This window comes from Lissotriton vulgaris, chromosome 3_1 (assembly GCF_964263255.1).
Source record: "Lissotriton vulgaris chromosome 3_1, aLisVul1.2, whole genome shotgun sequence".
NCBI classification, from domain to species: Eukaryota; Metazoa; Chordata; class Amphibia; order Caudata; family Salamandridae; genus Lissotriton; species Lissotriton vulgaris.
This window is the reverse complement of record NC_141689.1, coordinates 1,349,826,245-1,349,852,031: the sequence shown is the minus strand read 5'-3', so window position 1 is coordinate 1,349,852,031 and position 25,787 is coordinate 1,349,826,245. Positions and strand designations below refer to the sequence as shown.

General features: G+C 41.4%; 1 protein-coding gene across 1 annotated transcript in view; it reads right to left on the bottom strand.

Moving 5' to 3' along the window:
* Positions 1 to 25,787, bottom strand: part of PIGG (phosphatidylinositol glycan anchor biosynthesis class G (EMM blood group)) — an 867,273-nt gene that overhangs the window by 108,060 nt on the left and 733,426 nt on the right. The gene's annotated exons all lie outside the window — the stretch shown is intronic.

Below are 25,787 nucleotides of genomic sequence, written 5' to 3'. Positions count from 1 at the left end.
CAATGTTAGTATTTGCCAGGCCAAGAAAAAGTGGGATGAAGAATATTGGGATGAGTTGCGGGAAGCCTCCGGGGCAAGGGACTGCAGACTTTTCTGGAAAATCGTGAAGTGGGGCCGAGGTGGCACCGCTAACAACCCAGATAACAATGTCAATGAGGCATCATGGGTTGAGTATTTTAAACCCCAGTACGCAGAGAACAGGGAGATTGTGGTCTTAGAGCCAATTCCAGTTGTATTTTGCAAGGAAAACTTGTTTTCAAACAAAGAAGTAGAATTGGTAATTTCATCTTTACAAGGAGGAAAGGCACCGGGTTTAGATGGGATACCCTCTGATATATTTAAGAATGACAAGGTACGGTGGGCTAGGTATGTGACCTTGCTGGGAAACGCCCTAGCTAAAGGGGCTGTAATCCCAGAAATATGGAAGGGGGCAATAATCATACCCATCTATAAGAAAGGCGATCGGTCACTTCCGGCCAATTACAGGCCGATAAGTTTGATTGCCACTGTCCAAAAAGTGGTGGGGAAGATGGTGGTTAATAAAATTATGGACTGGGTAGAAGAGAACAATGCTCTTTCCACCTACCAGGCAGGCTTTAGACGGGCGACCAGCACGGTAGATCAAATATTTCGATTTACCATGTTGCGGTGGGGGACGGTACTCCTCGGCGAAGGCAGCCTATATGTCGCCTTTGTAGACTTGAGGGCTGCCTTCGACCTGGTCCCAAGGAGCAAGCTTTGGGCAGTTTTGAAAGGGATAGGGGTCCCACCCGAGCTGCTCACCCTAATAATGCGACTCCATGAGTGTAACTTTGCCAAAGTCCAATGGGGGAGGAACGGGGAATCTACTGTTAACTTTCCTGTCGAGCGGGGTGTACGGCAGGGATGTGCAATGGCACCCCTGCTCTTCTCCTTATTCATTAATGGTATTGTGGATAGGATGTTGGACGCAAGCGTGGATGCACCTTCGCTAGCGGGCATCAGGGTCCTGATCCTGATGTTCGCTGACGACACCCTAATTGTGTCCAAAACCCCAGCTGGACTGCAGCATGCCCTAAATATATTTGACACTTTTTGTAGGGAGCATGGCCTTGAAGTTAATGCTGGCAAAACAAAGCTGATGGTTTTCTCCCATAGTCGCCGACCCCAATCAAGGGTATCTCTGAATAACATCGAGCTCGAGGTAGTAAATGTTTTTACCTATCTTGGGGTAGAGCTATCGAGAAAGCCAGGTTGGTCACACCACATAGAAAAGGCGGTATTGAGACACCAGCAGATTGCAGAGGCGCTTCGGGTAGAGCAAGCTAAATCAAAAACTAGGCCTATAAAACCGGTCCTCATGGTTTTTGATGCCAAAGCTTTAGGGGCAGCCCTGTATGGGGCAGAAGTATGGGGTTTAGAGAGGCTCCCTTCTTTACAAATATCTGAGAATAGGTTTCTGAGGGGAATTACGGGTCTCCCCCAGAGCGCGCCATTAATCCCGCTTGGCCTTGATTTAGGGAGGAGATCGGTTAGTGACCGTGCTCGATTAAGGCCTATCCTTTATTGGAGACGGCTTTGGACGACCCCAGAGATCTGACACTATGCTGATGGGTTTTTAGCCTTAATCAAATCAGACACTTTTCACAAAATATCATGGTTGAAGACACTCAGGGTTGTTCTTGGTGAGCTTGGCCTCCCTAACCTTTGGGAAAATCCCTCCGGGGAAGTATTCCCAAGTAAAAATACCATCAAGGCCATCTATTGGGATCATAAAGAAGAAAGGCTCTGGAGGAGTACGCAATCAGAAACAATGGGGGGGGTAGATTTCTGGAAATTAAAACGAGACCTGTATTAGAACAGTATTGGGACAATATTACTGTCCCGATAGACAGGAAGTTATTTTTCCAGCTAAGGTCAGGTTCTCTCCCCCTGAGGTCATTGACGGGTAGGTGGAGGAGTACTAACACCTCATGTTGCCCGGTGTGTGGTGCCCCCAACGAAAGCATAGCTCACTTCTTATTTCTGTGTGAGGCCTATGCAAACCCAAGGAGAGTATGGTTGGCTCCAGTCTGTAGAAACCTTGGGGTATCCAGTGGTGTTGAGGGGTTGAGAATTATTTGTACCTCCACTGACATGCCCATTGTACTGGGAACAGCAAAGTACTTGGGGTGGGCATGGTCCATTAGGCGGAGGGCTTTAGCCCCCAATATGAATTGAAATTTTATAGTAATTTTAAATATTCTTCTTGTTAAAGCTTGCACAACTGCTTAAAATTTATTTTTATGTATGAAATATGAATTTTAATTGCAATGTATTTTAAAATGTATGAATTTTAAAATGTATGCTTGTGCTTTTATGAGTTATAACTCGAATAAAGCTTTTTCAATCAATCGATAGCATTCAATGCACAATTTTCCCAACATATCTACCAATGTTAAATGATGAGATTGAACAAGAAAACACTATTGCAGCTGAAATAGCTAAAGACAGTTCTCAAGATAGTCAAATTTCTGGTCCACAGAGTGAAAATCCACTGGGACAACCGATAATCAAAAATTAAGAAGCAATAGCCATGAATGAGGTAGAAATTACAATGCGGCAAGCACAACTGGATAATATCACGTTGGAAAACTTAGAAGAACAACTAAGTATTGAACAAAAAATATATATGTACAAGTGACACAACAGATACAAAATGGGTTGTTGCATGAAAAAAAAGAATGCCAATCTTCACCATGTAAACCTATTCTTATGTACATCAGTGGTCAAGCTAGAACAGGTAAGAGTTCTTTAATTTACATTTTGACCAGCTATCTACAGAAAACTACAGATTCACATTTATCTTGTGTTGTAACATCTCCAACTGGATTATCAGCAGACAATATTAAAGGGTTTACTTTACATAGATTACTTATGCTACCTGTTGAACACGAGAATACATTGGAATATCAGAAGCTGTCTGGAGAAGCTTGATATGAAGTGTCAAGAGTACTGAAGAAAATGAAACTTTTAATCATTGATGAGGTGAGCATGGTCTCAAATGTAATGCTTGCCTTGATACACTTGAGAATGCAGCAGATTTTAAAAACAGAATACAATGTTATGTTTGGAGTAAAACATTTCATTGTATTTGGAGATCTCCTACAACTAACTCCTGTAAAAGGACAACCAGACTTTAAAACATTTGTGCATGAAGACACTAGAAAAACTTTGGAAAGTATTTGGAAATGTGAACATTTGGCTACATTTTGAATATAAAGAACCTATAAAGAATATGCGACAAGCAAGTGATGAAGATTATGGAAATATTCTTAAAGATATAAGAATTGGTGTCTGGATGAAACATGGTAAACAAGCTTTAGAAAGTCGGCTACTTAGGGACTTGTTTGCAACTGAAAACACAGCGGCTGAAGTAATGTACAAGAAGATTGGAGAAAAGAAGTCTATAGTTTGCCTAATGCCTACACTGCAAGAGTGTTCTACATTCATTCAAGAACTTCTGAAACTGGATAAACAAGAAATAGTTGAAATTGAAGCTATTGATAAAATTGAACACCAGGGAGTGACTATTCGCCTTATAGAGAAACCACAGACGGAATTGCACTCTTTGGAAAAGTCTGTATCCTAAACTGCAGGCTTAGAAAAAACTACACGTATGTATTAACTGTCAGGTAATTTTACTGTGTAATTTGAATGTAGAAGAATGTTTAGTAAATGGAGCAATGGGAAAAGTTGTTGATTTAGTAAAATTTCAGAACAGAGATGGAAAAGAATTTTTAAAAATAACATTTGAGCAGATTAAAGAGGTAAGACAGATTGGGTGTTGGGTTGTAAGTTTTTTACCTTTAAAGGAGTTTTATGATCATAGAAAACCGTTTCCTCTGTCTTTAGCATATGCAGTAACTATTCATAAATCTCAAGGTTTAAGTATAGACAGTGCTTTGGTAAATATTGGAAGTAAAGTGTTCAAAAAGGGAATGGCATATGTTGCATTATCTCGAGTAAGAACATTGGCTGGTTTGTATTTGATTAATGTGGATGAGAAAAAGGTTAATGCTGATGTAAATTGTGTAAGACAGTATAATCGTTCAAGAATACTTTATACACCAGATTTAGGTGAATATCCCATATATAAGAAACATGTAGTGTGTCCAAAACGGAAATATGTCAAAGATTCAAGTGAGGTTGAAACAAATAAAACAATTGAAGAGAAGGTTGAAGGTGTAAAGAAACAGAAAATGGAAACTGTTGGTGACATTGTAGGATACCAATTGGAAAATAGTTCAGGTATCAACTGTTATGCTAATGTGATTCTGAATGTTGTGTTTTATCTACAAGATCTTCATCATGGAAAATCATGAAAAAAGGTTCTGTTCTGCACTACATCATGTATTTCAACAGTTGGTAACTGACTGAAGTAAAATCCATACTACTTCTGGTATTCGTCATCTTTTGGATTTATATACTGGTTCTTTGACCTTTAGTCTTAATATACAACAAGATTCACAAGAATTTCTAATCGTTGTGCTTGGAGTATTAGAACATTAAGGACTACAGATTGAAAACTTATTTGGACTAAGTTACAGATGGGATCAGAAATGTGAACAGTGTTCATTTACTTCCAGCACTGAAATAGACACAGAACGATTCATATACTTACGATACCAGACTGCAAATCAATACCTTATAACAAATAAGTAAAAACAGACAATCATAATATGAAATGTTTGCATTGTAAATCAGAGATGTTGTCAACATTTCATATAGAAATTATCTAATTTGCGGGACGCCCTCCTTTGCTCCAATCCTTGTTTGCAATTACTGCATTACCGTTTGTGCTACTGCCCGGGGGACTTTAAAATACGGGACTCTGCACCATCTCTACTTAGCTCCTAAACGTGGACCGCGGGCTACCTGGACTGCAACATCCAGAGGGCAGTGTGGTATCGCACTAGGAGCAGCGCTAGCTGACACCGGGTCTAAAAAAGCCGCCGGGGTCTCCCACGGCACGGGACGCCCTCCTTTGCTCCAATCCTTGTCTGCAATTACTGCATTACCGTTTGTGCTGCTGCCCGGGGGACTTTAAAACACGGTACTCTGCACCATCTCTACTTAGCTCCTAAACGCGGACCGCAGGCTGCCTGGACTGCAACATCCAGAGGGCAGTGCGGTCTCGCATGATGAGCAGCGCCAGCTGACACCGGGCCTACAAAAGCCGCAGGGGGCTCCTGCGGCGCGGGACGCCCTCCTTTGCTCCAATCCTTGTCTACAATTACTGCATTACCCTTTGTGCTGCTGCCAGGGGGACTTTAAAATATGGGACTCTGCACCATCTCTACTTAGCTCCTAAACGTGGACCGCGGGCTGCAACATCCAGAGGGCAGTGCGGTCTCGCGCGAGGAGCAGTGCCAGCTAAAACCGGGCCTACAAAAGCCGCCGGGAGCTCCCGCATCGCGGGACGCGCACTGGCTCGCCCGGGCCATGGGCGGGCCCGTCCTTGTCCGTCATCGGCCGGAAGAGGCTGGGCTGGGCCACGTCTCTTGGTTTTCTCGGGGAAAAATCCAACAGAAGCAACGAACCTTGGTAAAATTACATTGACATTTGTCTGGTAACTCTTTTGGCGGTCAGTATAATAACATTGACTCTGCCAACATTATTCAAGACAACTTTTGTAGTTGAGGGGTGCGGTTTTTTATATTGGTAGGCTTTTAAGTAGCATTATATTTGAGTTTATGTAGGGGTTGCCTGTTGATCCAAGGCATGGGGAAGAGGAAGTTACATAACTCAATTTCTGGCCAGCCGATCAACAAGACCAATGCAACTAATATGTCACTGATGAAATATCTGACAGGGGCGGTGGGGGCCATTGAAAAACAGATCTCTAGTGCAGAGGAGTCCCTGACCAAGGATAAGGAGCTACTGGTTTCGGCTGAGACCAGCAGGGCCTTATCCTCTTCTCATAGAGTGTCTAAGGGGTCAAACAATGTTTCTAAGGTAATTATTGAATCATCAAATGGCTGTGTCCTTATAAGAGGCGATGAGATCTCATCTGATGACCCAGACACCATCTCACTACCACCACCTAAAAAAACATGTACTAAGAAGATGAAAGTCCCCCCACTAGTCTCCCACCATTGTTTCATAAAACCCATATAACCCCCAATAGTCCTGTACCTGAACTCAAAACGGGCTTAGGTAAGGACAACCCAGGCACTAATAAAGCTAAAAACGGGCTAACTGCTCAAAAAACAGTAATAACCCCAAAGTCCTACAAAACAATTCTCTTCCGGGAATCAAGAGCTTATTTATAGAACTAACAACTCTTATTAAAGCTTCCATAGGCTCCTTAGAGTAGAGACTGGACACTATTGAAGCGGGCCAAGCGACAATTATGGGCCACCTAACTGAAGGTTCAACCAGATTGCTCGTGATAAGCGGGGATGGCGGACGTAACACAGTTTGTAGGCAGACTCCCAATATCAACACTCAGGGATGTAGCAAACAGAGTATTCAAAAGAAAGCACAAACAGAGTAATAAGCTCTTTTCCTAGGGGTCAAGGGATCAAAAATGTCGGGGAAAGAGGGGAGGATTGAATATTAAAAAACGATAGACAGGGGGTGTTACATCGTCTAGAGAACCAGGTCCTGCTAGGGTCTCGAGTGCTCCCCAATCAAGAGGCCCCCCCCCAGATCTCATTAGTTTAAACCTTCCCCCAGCTGCGGCTCCCTACACCCTGGTTCTGGCAAATGTCCCTCCATCAACTGAGGGTTATCAAGAATCTTGGGTCACCCTGTGGAATAAAACCATACACTACCTGGGTGCCAAAGCTGGATTAACGCAGGAAATGTTCGCCTCATTTTAAATAGTGAGAGGCGTCACATGGGTCGGACCAAGTAGGAAAGCCCTAAATGGGGATTGTGTCGTCTTGTCCCAGGGATCACCAGCCTTGGTCCGCAAAATCCTAAATCGCATTAGTGCAAAGGAATTGAAAGTAGAAGGAATAAACGTCTTACCACTGGGCTTTTTTTATCGGCCATGTGTGCCTGGAAAGTATCCTGCTTTTTAATTAAACACTCACCTTAACAGTAACCAGAATTACAACCTAGAGGTAAAAAATAGGTTTGGGCTTTTGTAATTTTAATTGACTGTATGGAAATTATCATCCCATAGGTAGATTTGTACATAAATTGCTATCGAGGGAAGCGAACAGGGTACTTCACGATGATCACTGGGTTCGTGCCACGGAACACGTTACAGTATTACCCCAAGATCTTTGCAACACTGCAGTAGTAAAATCTTTGCTTGGAATAGTTTGCAATCAGTATAATCATAACGTGTACCTAGAACTTGAAAGTAAGCGTGATTTATCACTGTCAGCAACTTTATTAACCACCCCGCTCGAACTGGGAAGTGGTGCACCTAGTAAAACTTTTACACCTCCTTTAGAAGAAGATTACAACCTGGATTTAGAATTACAGTTGGCAGGAGCACAGGGACAGGGAGAAATGTACATGGCCCAGAAACCCAAGTAGATTTAACAGAGTACAGAGTAGTTTTCTGGAACATTTGTGGCCTCGAGACGAAGGTTACTAACCCAGTTTGGGCTGATTTTATACATAATTTTGATATTCTCTGTCTCCAGGAGACCTGGTTACTAAATGAGATACATCTTGAAGGATTTAAGACATTCCATAGTCCAGCGCTGCGGTCAGTACATGGGAGACACAAAGGGGGAATTTGTGTATACATTTCCAATTTGTTGAGGGTCCAGAACATCAAAATGTCAAAATGTACCTCCTACTATCAAATTGTTACCATTAATTTGCTTTCGCAAGTTAAGGTAGTAGTTATTAACTTTTATAACAATATAGACAAGGAAAAATGTGCAGATGTTATAAAAAGTTTTACTGATGATCTAAGTAGCCAGGTTATATCTAAAGGGATGGACGTGAATATGATTTGGGGAGGGGATTTTAATACCAATATCTGTACTATGAACGAATGTGGGTTTGGAGACTATGAATTTGAGGAACACGGCCATATCACCCACTTTGTACACACAGATAGAGGCGAAAAGTTTAATGAGATTATGGCATTGTTTGACCTTGGGTTCGCCAATATAATGTGTTCTCCAATATTGGATTTTGACCCTACGTTCATTGGAAGAGGATCTAACTCATTGATTGATTTTATTATCACTCTGAATCGTTATGACAACTGGTTTACGAAATTTATGATTCATCCCAATGGTATTAGTGATCATCTTCCACTAAGTGTTAACATAATGCTACCAGTGGACAACACCCCATCCACTGTAGAAAGTCTGGCGTGGACCCAAGATATGGCGTTGGCCCGCCAGAATGGTTACTCTTTGAGGTGAGGCAAGAAAGACCCTGTGGTGATGAACACAAAAATTATTTCAAAGGCCCTTGTACCTATTCTGGAATGCCTGAATGAAGACACTTCCTATGCGGATACTCTAAACGCGTTTTTGCTAATTTCGCAGGTTATACAAAATATACTGAGTCGCCCTGGTAAGATGTCTTCTAATAGGAGTAACGGATGATTTGACAGTTTGTGCACCAAAACCTATTCCTTTCTTAAGGCCGCACTTTGTAACCCAGAGAGGGATGGTGAGGAAATTAGACCCCGCAGGAAGGCCTATAATTATAAAAAGAAATTAAGGAGCAGGCATGGATAATCTTTACGAGGCCTCACAGCGTAGAGACTGCTCCTCTTTCTGGCTGGTAGTCAAGGCTCCGTTTTTTGTTAACTGGGAGAGCGCGAAGGTAGAAGTTGCGATCGATGAAAAATCTTGGATCGATTTTTTCTCTAAGGCATATGGAAATAATGTTGGTGACTCTTTAATTCAAGAACAAGTTTTAGAGCATGAGGGTGATCAACTTGCCTTTTTACGATTGATATTAAGTTTTCTCTCGGTGAGGTCCTGGTGGCTATAAACGCGAGTAAAGGAAGCAAGGCCCCGGGCCCTGACGGGATTCCATTGACCTATATAAAACAACTACTGAACTTTGAGTCCAACTTTTAACATGAGTCTTAGAAGCGTGCTGTGTAAAGGGTTTTATTCAATCCTGGTCCGAGTCAGTTATAATACCTATTTTTAAAAAAGGGGACCGGGTGGATCCAGCTTGCTATAGACCCATATCACTTTTAAACTCGTTCATGAAAATTGCAGGAAGGGTAATGCTAAATAAGCTTCAGTCGTGGGCTGAAGAAAATAATATTTTGAGTCCGGTCCAGTACAGTTTTAGCGAGGGGATGGGCACCATTGAACAGGTTTTAAATTTTACCATAAAATCAGGAAATACACATAAGCTAAGGCAGGGCGTCTGTATGCAGTATTTGTTGATCTTACTGCCGCCTTTGATTGCATGGACCATAGCAAGCTTTGGAAAATTTTAGAGGCCCTAAGGGTAGAACCCACCATCGTGCAATTTTTGAGACAAATGAATGTGGGGGCCTCTGCAAGGGTGAGATATGGTCTCAAGGGAGAGTGCACCAAGTCTTTTCTCATGGAGAGGGGTGTTAGACAAGGCTGCGTACTGGCCCGTTCCTCTTTTCCTTATACACCAACGCTGCTATGGAGGAGGAACTGGGAGCCAGTGCAAGAGATTCCCCGAGATTAACAACAAGCAGATTGTTTCCCTTTTCTACGTGGATGACGCGGTGTTAATGGCTAGGACCAAGATAGGCTTACAGAGAGCCCTTTCCACTTACATTGAGTTTATGGCCAATAGGGGTCTGAAACTCAATGTAAAGAAAACTTTTGTTATGACATGTGGGAAGGGGAATATCAAATGTCAAAGCCTAGCAGCGGGAAGTGACAAAATTGAACCCACCAGAACCTTCTCATATCTTGGTATCCTGCTTGAGGACACAGGCTCCTGGGGACCAGTGGTCAAGAGTAGGACCCTTTTGTTCATGAGGTCTACCGCGGCGGTAATGAACTTTGCAATAAAATTGGGAAAAAGGCCCCTGGGTATTCCTCTCAAGATTCACCTAGCAAAATACAGAAGTATTGCAACCTACGGGGCGGGTGTTTGGGGTTTTATGATGTAGCGCCCTTACAAGTTGTAGAAAATGCTTTTTTAAGGTTTATCCTAGCAGTTCCACAGAGCACACCTGTTTTTAATTGTCATAGTGAATTGGGAATTGGGAATAATACTGATTTTTTTTTATTTAAATATATCCTTTATTTGGTTCACAGGATAAAGCAAACATGTGTCGTACAGTAATTCGTTACATTAAGGCTCAAAAAAGAAAGTGCATACATGGATCACGGAGCGAAACATAAGGTACATTGTTATTGCACAATGAAATACAATGGCCGAATCATCGCTCAATCATGCTTTCCACGTTGCCTTCTCGTGATGGAGAGATCAGGATAATAAGAACGGGGAGATATGGGGTTACCAAACTTAGAGGTGTATGGCGTGTGGTGAGATGGACGTCCGATCGCGCAGTGGGGTGGGGGTCCAATGGTGGTGTCGTGGTTGATTCGTGCCCATTTCCATGGGACAGAGAGGGCGATGCAGGGTCAGCGGTGGGCATGCAGCGCGGGTGAAGCGGGGTTTGTGAATATTACTGATGTTATCAAAATGCAACCTATTTTACTCTGGCATAGAGTCTGGACATCACCTAGTCTAGGCCTGAATCACAAAATCATCAAGGACGCAATGGGCCTGGACCACATTAGAAATATTTCCTGGTTAAACTATGTTAGAAAGCTATTCAACGATCTGAATCGACCAGAGTTTTACGATAAGCCAGATTCTATTGTTTCATATCCAGAAAAGACTTGAAAATGCTATGCCAGAATCATTTTGAGTCACTCAGAATAGTAGTAGAAATTAATAAAAAATCTGTGCTTCAGCACCAAATGATTTTGGCGAGTAATTCTATCCAACCTTACCTGGTCTGTTGTATAGGGGGTTTTGACAGATATATCTTGACCAGGTTTAGGTTCGATAGCTTCCATCGTTTGGTAAGCTTCCCCACCTTAAATGACTGGACTAGGGACCTTGCTCTCTGCCCATGCGATAATCTTTCTTTGCAAACAACTATGCACGTGATCCTATTTTGTAAATTTTATGCTAGGGAACGTACAAAATGGATTATGCCCTACCTGAAGCAGGGTGCATGGCGGCAATGTCGACCGGCTTTTTTATTTCTACAGACACTGGATAATGGATACTGTATTGGGATCATGACTGGCCTTTTAAAAAGTATTCTGAGGAAGCGGAAATCTTTAACCTGCTAGGTTTTATTTTAATAATAGTGACATTTTTCGGTGATCTTTGTTGATCTATGGAATATTTTTAAATGTATTTGTTGTATGAATTTGTCATTTTAATTGTTGCTTTTATGATTTTACTAAGTTTCTAAAATCGAATAAAGCATTTTCTGACACTGATCTCATTTGAATGCTACAACGTTGTATAGACAATGGAAGAAAATTGGAAAGCAAAATTAAAAGTTTTGTTGCAAGACAAATATTTATTTCTGGAAGAATTTTTACAACAGTGGCTATTATTTTCCATGCTGGACCTCCTACCATATCTGGATACTATACTGTGTATTGAAAGTGTATAAAGGATGGCCACATTGCAATGATGCCCACTTGGAATTTAACCCTAGATTGCCTTAAGAATTACCAAATTCATAGTTGATATTTTTGAAGCCAAAGTTTTGAATACATCATTCAACCTAATATGAAGATGTGAACACACATTAACAAATTCAAATTGGATATTTTGGAGCCCAAAGTTTTGAATACATAATTTGGTCTTTTAGGAAGATGTGAACAGAAAGTAGACAGCATTGCAAACAATTAGTAATTATAAGTCGTGTTTGGAATATTAAGTGTGCTAATTGGTACTGCATTTGGAAAAATTGTGTTGAAAAGCAAATAGTTTATATATTTGCTCTGTATATTGTACCAGATTTAAATGGGAGAATACATTTCGGAAATGTCTGTGAGATAAATAATAGACGTACAGTACAAGAAGGATGTAGGAAAGAACCTGTAGCTAGGAAAACACATAGCTACACATATTGAAAATAATGCTCTATGCTGATTTTTTTTTTTTTACAATCTAGTATTCCTTGAATACGAAGAGACACAAGAGGAGCAGGGAGGCCGACTCGTTCTCTGAAGAGTACGACAAAATTGAAAACTCGGCTCATGGCGAATTAAATGAAAGCTACGCCAATCAATCAAAGCGTATCAAAAACGGCACGAGTATCAAGTGCACCCAGCTAGGCGCTGCATCAATTAGCCTATTTCCCACATTTATGGGTTAACTTTTAACACTTTCACGAACTCGGTGGCTCCCTTGACTCTGGAATATTATTCTTGACTGACAAGACTCAATAGCAGCACACTATTAATGAATACAATAGTGCTCTAAATATCCATAGAAAAGAAAGAGTTTGGATTTAAGATTGACCAATGTGGTGGTAACTTGGGACCCTCCACACAACATTGATATCACAAGAACCCTGTCCTGATGAAGGTCCTATCGTTTAACCGAAATGCTGCGTTGACAAATTTTGTAACAAATATATGTTTTTAAATATTTCTTATATCGTTTGACACAATTTTTTAACTGTTTTCCTATGGCACTGAAAAGTTTTTTAAAAAGAAAATTGTTTTATGACTGTATGACTCCCTTAATAAATTGTACAATTTTTCTATACACATTTTGTAATTGTTTTTATCTCTGTGTATCTTTTTATGTGATTCAATATACATGTGGTTATGGTGTGTACCTAAGAGCTAAGAGAACCTTCCCCTGATTTAATACATGTCCTTTTCTCCCAATTTAACGGTTAGCTAGGGATTCTCTGATACTTCCTTCTTACACTACTCCTTGTCCCTGATTGGATCTTAAAGGAGACCTCCCTTTCTTTATTAAAGACATCAAGGAAGTTGACACTCGTCCGACTAATTTTACTCGTGAACTTAAGATTGAGATCGTTTTTCTGCATGTTCCCAATGAAAGTCTTCACTTCAGCCTTTCCACACTAAAAACAAGTTGTCAATAAACCAACTCCGATGCATAATGTGGTTGTCCCATTCTTCCTGGTACTAAACTCGGATCACCTGCTCCTCCTACCAGCCCATATGCAAATTAGCATACCTGGGGGCAAAGCAGGTGCCCATAGCAGTACCAAAGATCTGGTGGAACAGCTGACCATTGAACAAAAAGAAATTGCTCTTTAGACATTTCTCAACCATTCGAATAATCATTTGAGTGTGGGCCCATAGTTTAACCCCTTGGGCAGGGCCGCGATTTTCACGCTGTGCGGCCGTTTTTAACAGTGGGCGGGTTCATGACGGCCCCCAGCCATCATCAGCACACGCCCACCGCTGTGCATGATGGATGGGGGCCGTCATCAGCACCGAAGGGGTTAATAGACCTTGTTCCCAAGAAGTGCCTCACTACTCTCAGGCATCAGTATGCCTAATGATAGTATAAAGTGTAGACACATCTATGGTCACTAATAGATAGTCTGCTTCCCAGGGAAGAACGTAAATCCTTCTGAGGAAATCCCCGGTGTCTTGTATATAAGAGGAAAAGTGTTCTCACTTAAGGATTCAAAAATGAATCAACAAACTTAGACGTATGCCCAAATGCACTACCCATTGCTGAAATGATTGGGGAATAAGGGGGATTCATTAAGTACTTATGCACCTTCGGAATAATATAAAATACAGGTGTAACTGGTTGGCCAATTTTCAAAAATAAATACACATTATGATTCAAGAGGGTTTGATTATACCAAACTTTCAACTCATTATTAAACTCATTATTACTTGCTAACATCAATTTTTCATAAATTCTTAAGTAGCAATTCTTATTAATCAGCTGTTTGTATGCCTCAAATAAATATTTTTCCTTGTCCCATAGGACAATGTTGCCCCCTTAGTCCGCATTGCGCACTATGCAATTATCATTTTCAGACAGTTTTTTAATCAGTACATGATAAGTTCTCTGTTTAGCATTGTCTCTTTTATTGAAACTTTGATAAGTATGCTTTCCCAATTTCTTTAATTCATTACTAACTAACTTGTTGTATACATCAGTTACATCTCTTGTCGTCATCGGTGTAAATCTAGAGCTTGGTCTAAATGCTGTTGGTGCATCCCGATAAATGTCAATGTTTTCTTCTTGAGCAACTCCTGTTGCACCAATCTCAATATCCTCATCAAAGTTTTCCATATCCATACCCCTTAATTCTAGCATCAAATTCATATCACTCACTGCTAGTTCTCCATCTTGGTTTGCCTCTGTTGTAGGTGTCACTGTTTGTCTTGTTGATGGATTGGACTAAAAATGTTTTTTTAGCTTCAACATTCTGATAAATTTAATAAATCAATTCTCGTTTGCACGTAATCTGCTTTCAGGCAAAATGATAGTCCTAATCTCAATGTATCTTGTTCTTTGTCTGTAAGGGTTACATTTGTCAAGTTCACTATTGTTGTCTCATTGTTTGTTTTCGTTGCTTGTTCCCTTTCTTCTTCTCCTCTGTGCCTCCTGCAGGCTGCCCCCTTCCGCCTCTTCGACCTCTGCCTCTTCCCCTTGGTATGTTTGGATTCTGTGCTGGTGGCCTTTGACCATACACACATATATACATATATATAACATTCTTAAACTTTTTAGAAACAGTGACTAGAGGATGTCATCAGTGATGTCATTTGAGATGTCATCAGTTATGTCATCAGTGATGTCACTGACCATGTCATGAGTGATGTAATATGCGACGTCATCAGCTGTGCATTGCAAGGGCGCGGGTTATAGTTAGCTCAGCTAACTTAACAGCCACATTTCTCTGGTTTTGTGAGTGAAATGTCAGCCTCACTATAACGTCCCTGAACCCTGTGTTTTTTTCATTGAATTTCTAAGGTTTTGTACATGCTAATTCCTAACTATAACATCCCTGACACCTATTTGTTTTCAGTGTAAATATCACCATCTCCTCCGTATCCAGCAACTTCCCTTCCTTGGAAAAAGAACAGAAAGCAAACCACAATTTCGGTGCTTAATCAATATTTATCTTGCCATAACAAACATCATGACCGCCATGACGCGTTTCAGCCTCACAAGGTCTTGATCACATGACCTGTATATATATATATATATATATATATATATATATATATATATATATATATATATATATATATATATATATATATATATATATATATATATATATATATATATATATATATATGTAGTTGAACTCCTGGTACGCCATATCCACAGACACAGAGAAATAAGGTACGGACCACACCTTGTAGATTTAAATATGCAGTATTTTAATGCAGAAAATAATCCATCAGCGTTCCAGTTAGTTACTGGCCAGTGCCCAGCATGATGCGTTTCGACCGCGTTGCCACGGTCCTGATCACACATATCTATATATATGTTCACTGAAAAAAACATAGGTTTCAGGGATGTTATAGTTAGCTGGACATTTCACTAATACAAAACCATTGGAACTTCTCTGTTATAGTTAGTTGTACTAACAGTAACTCTCGCGCCCACAATCCACTGCTGATGATGTCACATATTACATCATTCATGACATGGTCAGTGACATCACTGATGACATCTCAAATGACATCACTGTTGACATCATCCAGTGAATGTGGTTTGCTTTGTTGTTTAAATATGTATTATATATATAGCAATCTGCATTGAAGAATGAGTGGATATATAAATATCTGGATGGAGGATTTAGTAGCAGTGTGATTGACTGTTTACTTGACTAATTTATAGTATGTCACTAAATATATTGGATAGTGACTAAACTGTGTGAATATCTGTATTACTTTGTCAGTTGTTCTGTAAACTGCTGCACCAGTTGGTTACTAGCTATGTGAAAGTCTATATTAGTTATTGATTAGTTACCTGAGTATTTGCAAGGAAGAGTGAATGTGTGTGTGGTTCGGTGAGGGGTGTTTGACTGCCTAAAGCTGTGTGAATAGTTGATTCAGTAGGTATATGAAGTTAAGAATACATGTTATAACAGTTGTTTGGGTGACTGAATTTCTTTATGGGTGTGGTGATGAGCAAATATATCTCTCAATGGTTCATGTCCAACAAACTAGAAAAATTAAAGGTAGTGTATGTAACATTTTTTGTATATAAATAAGTATACATAAGACTCAGTTATTGCATGAGTGACTGTATGAATAACTGTATACTTGTATTAGTGATTTTATAACACACTAAGTATGAGTTACTATCTATATGATTAAATGAAGTAGTGTTTGCATAAGTGTGTAGTTGAGTAAATGGAAGTATGATCGATTGTTTGCATAAGTGAGTAGGATGACTGCATAAGTGAATAGGATGTGTGCTGATGTGTAACGTCGATATAGGTGTATAAGTATATTTGATAGTGTTATATTGATCATTGACAGCATGTATGAGTGAATCTATAGAAAACTGATAAGATGTGTGTGTAGATCTAGGAATCACCGAGTGGGTTTTTAGATACTTGTATTGGTGTGTCAATGGATTCAAATATGCTACTCTGTATTTTACAGTGAGTGATGAAAGGTTATACTGGTGTATGATGAGGTGTATCTGATTGTCACGTGGATGATGTCATCAGTGATGTCATTTGAGATGTCATCAGTGATGTCAATGACCATGTCATGAATGATGTAATATGTGACACCATCAGCAGTGTATTGCGGGCGCAAGAGTTACAGTTAGTACAACTAATTATAACAGAGGAATTTCAATGGTTTTGTATTAACTATAACACCCCTGAAACCTATGGTTTTTCAGTGAATTTCTAAGGTTTTTTTAAATGATAATTCCTAACTATAACCTGCCTGAAACCTATGTTTTTTTCTGTGAATTTAAAGGTTTTTTAAATGATAATTCGTAATTATAATGTTCATTAAGCATATCTGATTTTTTCTATCTTTTTTAATTATCATCCTGTTCTCAATGTAGTAAAAACTGCAAATATTACCACTTTTCAATTTATTCCTTCCTCCAAGAAAATCGCTACAAACCAGAATCACAACTAACGTTAATAATATACAAACTAGGCGTTCCCGCAGAAAAAAAACAAAAAAAACACCACTTCCCATACTTTCAACAACAAACCAAATCTACAATGCTACCTAAAAAAACTGGTGATAGTTCCATTTACCACTAACAAATGAATATCAACATTTAACTAGTGTAAGAACGTCGAGTATATACTGTGTGAATTAAATCCAACTCACACCCATATCTAAGACAAATATGTAATAGAAGTACTAATTATGCACTTCCAACACCCAACAAAATCACAACACCTAGCGCTACCACCACTACAACCACCCCTCCTGACCCCTCCCCCTATACTACCTCAGGGGCAGCGCAAAACAGGACAATGAACCTTCCCAAAATAATATATACCCTCAACAGCACACTAGCTCAATGTTCAGAGATGTGGCAATCAACTATGTATAAGGCAGGGAACTCGCACATCAACAATAATTTACACAATCCCAAGACTACCGGTGATATGCTATAAACAACTAGCTATACAAACCAAAAACCTTTCCGAGTGTAGATATACTAGTGATACGGTTAATGTACTGCACAGTGGACGCAACAATATTATCTCAGACTCTGGGGAACATCTCAGTCATGTAGCTGTGTTGTCTCCCCCCCTCCCTTGAAGCAGAAGCGGAGTGGGCTGTTCCAACGTACGCAACTCCAGCGTAAGAGTATAAATAATTAGCCTACGCCTTGGGCATGGTTCACTTGTGCGAAGAGAAAAGAATCTGCCAGAGGAGTGGCCCTCACCCTGCCACGTGGCTGCCGCCATGAGCACGCGCCTTCTCGATACAGGCCCATTGCGACCTCAGCGCCACAGCACCGCAGACTTATGTCTGTATCGACTACTGCCTTCGATCTACACTGCAGACAGCAGGGTTCACAACTTGTATTCAGCTTTGGATCTACACTACGGACAGCATTGAAGTTAGCCTTGATTTATGTAAGGCAGAGACATTTGTATTCTATGTCCTCAGATTTTGTTAAAATAAGTGACAAAAACTTTTCGGCGATATCTGTGCTCACTACTGTCTTCGATCTACAGTGCGGTCAGCAGAGTTTACAACTTGGTACCAGTTTCGCATCAACGCTACAGACAACATTGAATTCAGTCTCGATTTATTTAAGACAGAGAGAATTTTACTCTATGTCCTCAGATTTTGTTAAAGGATACAACAAAAAGAATTTCTTGATGTCTGTGCTAACTACTGCCTTCGATCAACAGTGAGGACAGCAGGGTTCACAACTTGAATTCAGCTTTGGATCTACACTACGGACAGCATTGAATTTAGCCTTGATTTATTTAAGGCAGAGACAATTGTACTCTATGTCCTCAGATTTTGTTAAATGATGCGACAAAAAACATCCCTCAATGTCTGAACTGAGTACTGCCTTCAATCTACATTGTGAAGGCTCACTATTCACGTGGAATGACGATTGCACATGACGCATTCCAGTAAGAAAGAGACATTGCACCAGTGCGACCCACCCAAACCACGAATCATCGCAGGGTGAGCACACGCTGAGTTCTTTCGGTAACACTAACTCACTGCAGCACAAGTCATCTCCCTGTGGCCTTATTAAGGCAGCGTTCACTAGACAAAAAACATTGCTCCCAGTGTGGCCTGCCCGGACCTCATATCATCGCAGGTTACGTACACGCTCAGTGCCAAAGGTACTACTAACTCAGTGCACCATAATTCATCGCCACGTGGCCGTATTCAGACAGAATTCAACAGACAAAAGACATTGGTCCGAATGCGGCCCCCCTGGACCACGCATTATCGCTGGGTACGTACAAGCTCAGCGCCAAAGATACTACTAACGCAGTGCGCCATAAATCATCGTAAAGAAGAGTGAACAGTTTTATGTCAGCAATGAGGCATACTATCACTTTTAAATGGAATTTATGCAGAATTCAATCGACAAAAGACATTACTCCAATTACTGTGCCTCCCCCTGACCACGCATCATCACATGGTACGTACACGCTAAGCGCCAAAGGTACTACTAAGTCAGTGCACCATAAATCATCGCCACATAGCCTTATAAAGGCAGAATTCAGTAGGCAAAAGACATTCTTACCAGTGTGGTCTGCCTGGACCACGTATCATCACACGTATCATCACACTTTACGTACACTCTCAGTACACACTCAGTGCCAAAATACTACTAACTCAGTGCACCATAAGTCATCGCCACATGACCGTATTCAGTCAGATTTCTTATTTGGAGGAAGATATATCATAGTTTTTGGAGATCTACGGCAACTTAGGCCCGTAAAAGGACAACCAGTATTTATAAGAAAACTTGATTATATTAACATTGTTGCTTCAGGTGCCACTAACTCAGTGCACCACTTATCATCACTGCCTGCACACACGCTAAATTACCAATACTGTGCAGCTCTATGCAACCCCATGTAGCCGTGGGCTCTTGCTAACCGCTGCCTCCTGCCTACACTGCTGTCATCAGAGCTCACAATTAAATAGACTGTTGATTCATTATTTGCAGAGTACAATACCAAACTAAGTATAACACCTATCAAACCTATACAATTTCCCTTTAGTATGCTTCCTTCAAAAACTTCTTTTATATCAGTTATAGATTTAGTTGAATAATAAAAGGCACACTTAATGGCAGTCTACACTGCGGACAGCACAGGTCACAATTTGAACTATAATGTCCCTGAAACATACATATTTCGACAATGTATTCCATACATGTTTCATCTTTTATTTCAATCGTGATTACAGATGATGCCGTCCAGCCTAAGATGTACACTGCGGACAGCAGGGTCTACAACTTGAATTCAGCTTTGCATCTACACTACAGACAGTAGGGAATTCAGCCTTGATTTACTTAATGCAGAGACAATTATACTGTATGTATTCAGATATTTTTTTTAAATAAGTTTAAAAAAGCATTCTTCTATAACTGTCCTGACTACTGCCTTCGATGTACACTGCAGACAGTAGGGTTCACAACTTGAATTCAGCTTTGGATCTATACTAGAGACAGCATTGAATTCAGCCTCGATTTATTCAAAAAATACTCCTGTGGCACTGCTAGTATGTGCAAGCACCTTCAATCCCTGCATCCTGTGAACTATGCTCACAAAGAATGTAGAAGACTGCGTCAAAATGTACCCCCACTACCGGCAATACCAAGGGGCATATTATCAAGCACGGCGTTAACATTATCACCGCTTTAGCGGCAGATAACTGCTGCTAAAGCAGTGATAATGGGCTTGATAATACGCCGTAGAGAATTCCCACAGAAGCCCATGTTCACACCAGAACATGGGCTTCTATGGGAATTCACAAGGGCATATTATCAAGCCCATTATTGCCGCTTTAGCAGCAGTTTTATGCCGCTAAAGCGGCGATAATTTTAACGCTGTTTCATGATAATATTCCCCCCCAAGTACCTCTGGGGCATCACCTTCAACATCGCCACCAGAAATACGTCCCCAATTTGGAAAAGTTAGACTGCACTGCGTGAAGTGCAATCGTTTAATTTGTTATGGGGAGCAATCAGTCGACCTAGTTTGCAGAGCAATCGATAACCATCGATGCTAGGTTTTTTTTCCCCCTCAAAGTTCAGCCAGTCCAGAGTGCAGCCCGTTCAGACCACACATCATCACAGGGTGAGCACACGCTAAACATCAGACGTACCACTAACTCAGTACACCATAAATAATCGCCACTTGGCCATATTAAGGCAAAATTCAGTAGTCAAAAGGCATTCTTACCAGTGCGGTCTGCCTGAACCATGCATCATCGCAGGCTCTACACAAACCGCCCCTACCTCAGTACACCACAACTCATGAACCCTTTACGATAGAATCTTCTGTGTAATATTTCACATATAGTGCTCCTACCTTTGTATAAGTCATAAACCTTTTACGATTGAATATCTGTATATGATATCATGATTACTATTCTACTTGTTACCAACAGCAACCTAATAAAATGGAGTTGAGCACACATGCACGTACCCACTTCAACTATCTATCTGTGTATTTATTATGTTTGTAAAATGCTGCTCCTGCGCCCTACCACATTATATTGTGCTGTAAACAGTGCATGCAACCATCTTACCTCTGCCACTAACAAAAACTTTGATTATATAACTTTCTTTTGCTCATTCTACAAATACGAACGTACGAACTGGATCCTTACAATACTGCAAAGTGTATAGTAAATTTATAAGTGTGTGCCATTGCTCGATTTTTATTTTTTTAGCATATTTTTATAGCGCGAAGTCGACCCAAAACTATATCAGCAATTTACATAAGCAAAGAATTTACAGTACATTTTCAGGCACGCGTAGATTACGTCATTTCTCTACAATAACAGGATGTGGACGCGACTCCGAGCCTCGAACACTAATTTCCAGCACCAACTTTGACAGTATTCCTGAATGACCACATACGTATATATATATATATTAGGTATCCTTCATGTGCCAAAAACTGCAACCTAAAGCTTTCATAGCCCTGTATTACTACAGCTACAAGACTCCACTGAATGTACAACAAACATTTATAATCTGGGAAATGCGTCATGTCCACAATCTTTTGTGAGTGCAACTATGGACAAACATAGGGTCAGTGATACCCTGTACCTTCCATGTTGGCCATGTTGTGGGACTTTACAGACATAATGACACATTTACGTTTAAGACCCGGGTGACGGCAGCACTAAAACACGGATATCCGAATCAGTTAATTTCTCATATAGCTCACGACGGAACCATGCCCATAGCTCTGGAATCATCATTCACAGCCTTGCGCAGCACTGCCATAGGTCAGTCCAGCTCATTCCGCTTACGCTTCCAGGAAAACACAACAACGCTACAAGGCCCAGATTTCCATTGTAGTGATTTCTTAGTTCCAGGTCTAGTTATCAGAACGGCACACACACACTGCCTCATGGCTGGTATACACCCACACCACACCCATCCAGCACATGCGTCACAACACATGTGCCCCTACCAATAAAAAAGACGGGGCGCACGTGCTCTACGCCATTTTAGTTGCTCCCATCGCAAGCGCTGTGATGGCCCGTCCTGGTGGTTAGGACGCCTCATGTAGGCTCGAACTTCCGAACAGGGGGCCTACGACCATGTGCGTGGCCTCTTTTGTTTCTGAGGTAGTGGTACCGCAAGGACTGAGCGGGTGAGGAACCTGCGATGATGATGGGTGCACGAGTATGTCCTTTGCCATAGTGATATCAAGACTCAGCACCAAATGTGAGACTTCTTGGTGGCAGAGCGGGCCCGGATGATGTAGAACGTAACCTGTCTGCGAAAAGGTGAGAAGTGAGGCCTGCGTGCGCAGATGAGGGAGTACATGGGGTACAGCAGACTGGATACAAAAAGGCGACGCAGCAAATTAGGCGTACGTAGTCCTATATACCGTATCTTATTACATTTGTCTTTTTTTTCCTGTAGCAGGCACTTCGCTACCGGTCCTCAAAACCAGGGACGCCTTGTAAATACTACGCTGTTGTCATACCTCCCTCTTCCATGTTATATTGTCATAGGAGCACCTACCTTGCCACTGGGAACGCCTACATTGCAACTCATTGGAGATACGAGGCGAGCCGTTAGCAAACCGGCTGCTAACATGCGTTAATGCATCTTAGCATCGCCTAGTAAATAGGGCGATATAATTCTCACCGCATTTTTGGCTTTTTAAAAAAAATTGCGGTGAAATGGCACTTGTTAATATGCCCTTAAGTTTGCTATGACAGAACGGGAACCTTGACTCCCGTCCTGCCATCGCAAGTAGCAGTGTTCCGGGGGTAAGAAACCCCAAGACACATCAGGAGCCGCTCCTGGGGGGTGGTGTTCCCCAAGACTTTCGACTGCTCCAGAATAGAGACCATGCGGCCCCCCTCCCAAAATGTAAAAAGACCTGGAGGGTGGTACCCCCGGGGCTTAGACGGACCTTTGAGCTCTGTGGTAAATATTTGATTTACCGTCCTAATTTCTATGCAGGTAAGTACTTAAACAAAAATAACTCAATCGGAAAGAAAGACGCAGAGTCCGTGGTGTTAGAGTTCTTAGGGGTTTTATTCCTTAAAAAGGAATGGTTCTGGTACCGGATATCGGGTTCCTGACACCACTGGGGTGCAGGAAGGGATAGAGCATACTTTATTGACAAGACATAACTTTTATACTTAAACCATATAATGAATACCAATACAGTAGGCGTAACAGCTGAGAGAAACAAGATAAAAACACACACGTGTTAGCAATACGTAATCAAAAGGCGTGAACTGGGCGTGAACATAGGGGTGTGTGCTAGAAACGTCACATGAAAGTGTCACAAGTAGGTGGGTACATAACGGAATCTTGCAATGTCAGCAGAAATCTAAGGTCTGGATGCGCGCGCAGCTGCATGACGTGGGATTGACGTGGAGCTGGAGGGTGCAGGGGACTTGACATTTACACTAGCGGAAAGAGACAGAAGTCTGGCATGTCAGATCAACTCGTACCTATATCATATCTGATATCTGATGTTTGGGAACCATATTATCTAGAGGGAAAGGTCTCTCGGGCAGAGGCTATTCTATACTGACTGTGAGTGCGTGTATAAGCGTCTACGTGTCTGCATGAGATGCGAGGGGGCATGGGCCTACCATGGTAACAGAAGCTATGAATTACTGCACGGAGACAGTGAGGCCGGGCCCTTTGTTCTGCAGCTGGAAGGATGTTTACTTGAACTAGTAGGCAGGAATGTATGTTTGAGGAGCGGAGCAGATAATTCGAAGGTTGAATACAGTCTTGGCAGGCAGCAGGCTGAGCTAAGCGCCATTAGCCGCGCAGGGAGTAAGGCAGAGGTCACGGGTACAGAGGCAGCCCAGGCTGAGGCGTTCAGAGTCAGAAGGCAGGAAAAGGCTCGATGGCAGAATTCAGGGGCCTACTTCGCCAGAGCTGAAAAACGTTTAAAGTACACCACAAAAAGACGTTGGCATGGCATACTTAGGAACGGAATATTCAACCCGTTCAGGGTGGATCTGAAAGAGGACATGTTAACGTTGGACGCAAATGTATTTGCGTCTTCATAGCTGGCACAGGAGGGAAGTTACATGCACTTTAAGCTCGTACATGGAGACGGTGGGGTACACGTTAGGGAACATTTCTTGACCATAAAATTTATATTTCCTCATTCCCTCCTTGTTCCCTACGGACCCTTCATGATATATCGATCCTCATAAATCGATCAGTCTGTTCTTGTAACATCATTTGCTCTTCTTTCTTCTTTTCGCGTTTTGTGTGGAAACTGGAATGTGGAATACATGATGTGGCGCACAGACCACAAATCGCTGGCCCACACTGTAGGCACAGGCAGCAACTGAATACTATGACAAGGGCAATGCCTAGGAAGGATAGGATCTTCCATCCCCAAGCGGTCAACGTTGTCCAGAACCAACCGGACCAAGTCCAGGTGCCTGGATTCTGATGTATCAAACTTGCAATTTTATGAAGACGTGTAATAGCTTTATATACCGTTGGCGCGTTTTCTGGAATGAAAACACAGCAACTTGACCCGATGACCTTACAAGCTCCGCCCCTATCTGCTAGGATGACGTCAATAACAAGACGGTTTTGGAGAACAACAACCCGCATGGCAGATTGCTCCTCTGTTAAGTTGCCTAGAGCGGAGGTAGTTTCATTCACTACTGCTTCGAGGGTTCTAGTTAATCTTCGTATCAGTTTACTATTAAAGACGGTACCTAAGTAGGGGAAGAAACCTTTATTGAAGTCTGTGTATTGCTCCCATGCCGTTTCAGTATAGTTGACAATCGGGAGATCTCTTCGGAGTCTATTCTTTACTAGATTTGTATTTCTGTGATAATCAGGAGGGGCTAGAAAAACAGGTGGCAGAAGGAATGCAATGTAACAAGTACCATCCCAATCTGGAGGTAAACGTATGTATGCGGTATGGCCACAAACAAAGTAGGAATGACGAGTTGCTCTAAAGGAAGACTTGCCTTGATCACTGAATTCGACCACAGTAGTACATTTACTATGACCTAAGTGTACTGAACCCTTCTTTCTGACACATAAGTCACCTGTGACTGGTAATACTGACATAGCAGGGAGAACTGGTGCAGCTTCGGATTCAACAGTAAGAATCATGAGGTTAATTGTATAATTACCTAATCCATATACTTCATTTTCTAGATCAGTTCCTATTCTAGTGGGAAGTCCCTTTTTGTCGGGATAACAGGCGTTAAGCAGAACTAAGTTCAGGTTTCCCCAAACCCAATTTCCTTCGAAAACAGCAATATCAGGATCTAAGGAATTAATTATTCTAAACCACGCTCCACATGAACCATTGTGTGTGAACGGGTACGGAAAGAGGGGCAGAACTCCCTTGTATTTCTGATAGGGAGGGAGTCGGCCACATATCCAACAGTTTGTAGCATTATTAGTCTGATGGGAGTGATGTAACATACAAATGAATGTGTTGTTGCGCAGCGCAAGTCTGTAAGATAACTCATGAGGGGGTAATTCGCTAAAAGAATGTTCGGCAGTGACATTGTAAGCAGATTGTTCACGCTTGAGGATAGGGTAATATATGGGCAGCAATATACTGGTAACAATAATCAAAAGACTTAGAAAAAACATAACCAATAATGTCACTATACAGTGACTACGGAGTGATTTACAATATGCATGTTTCTTGAGTT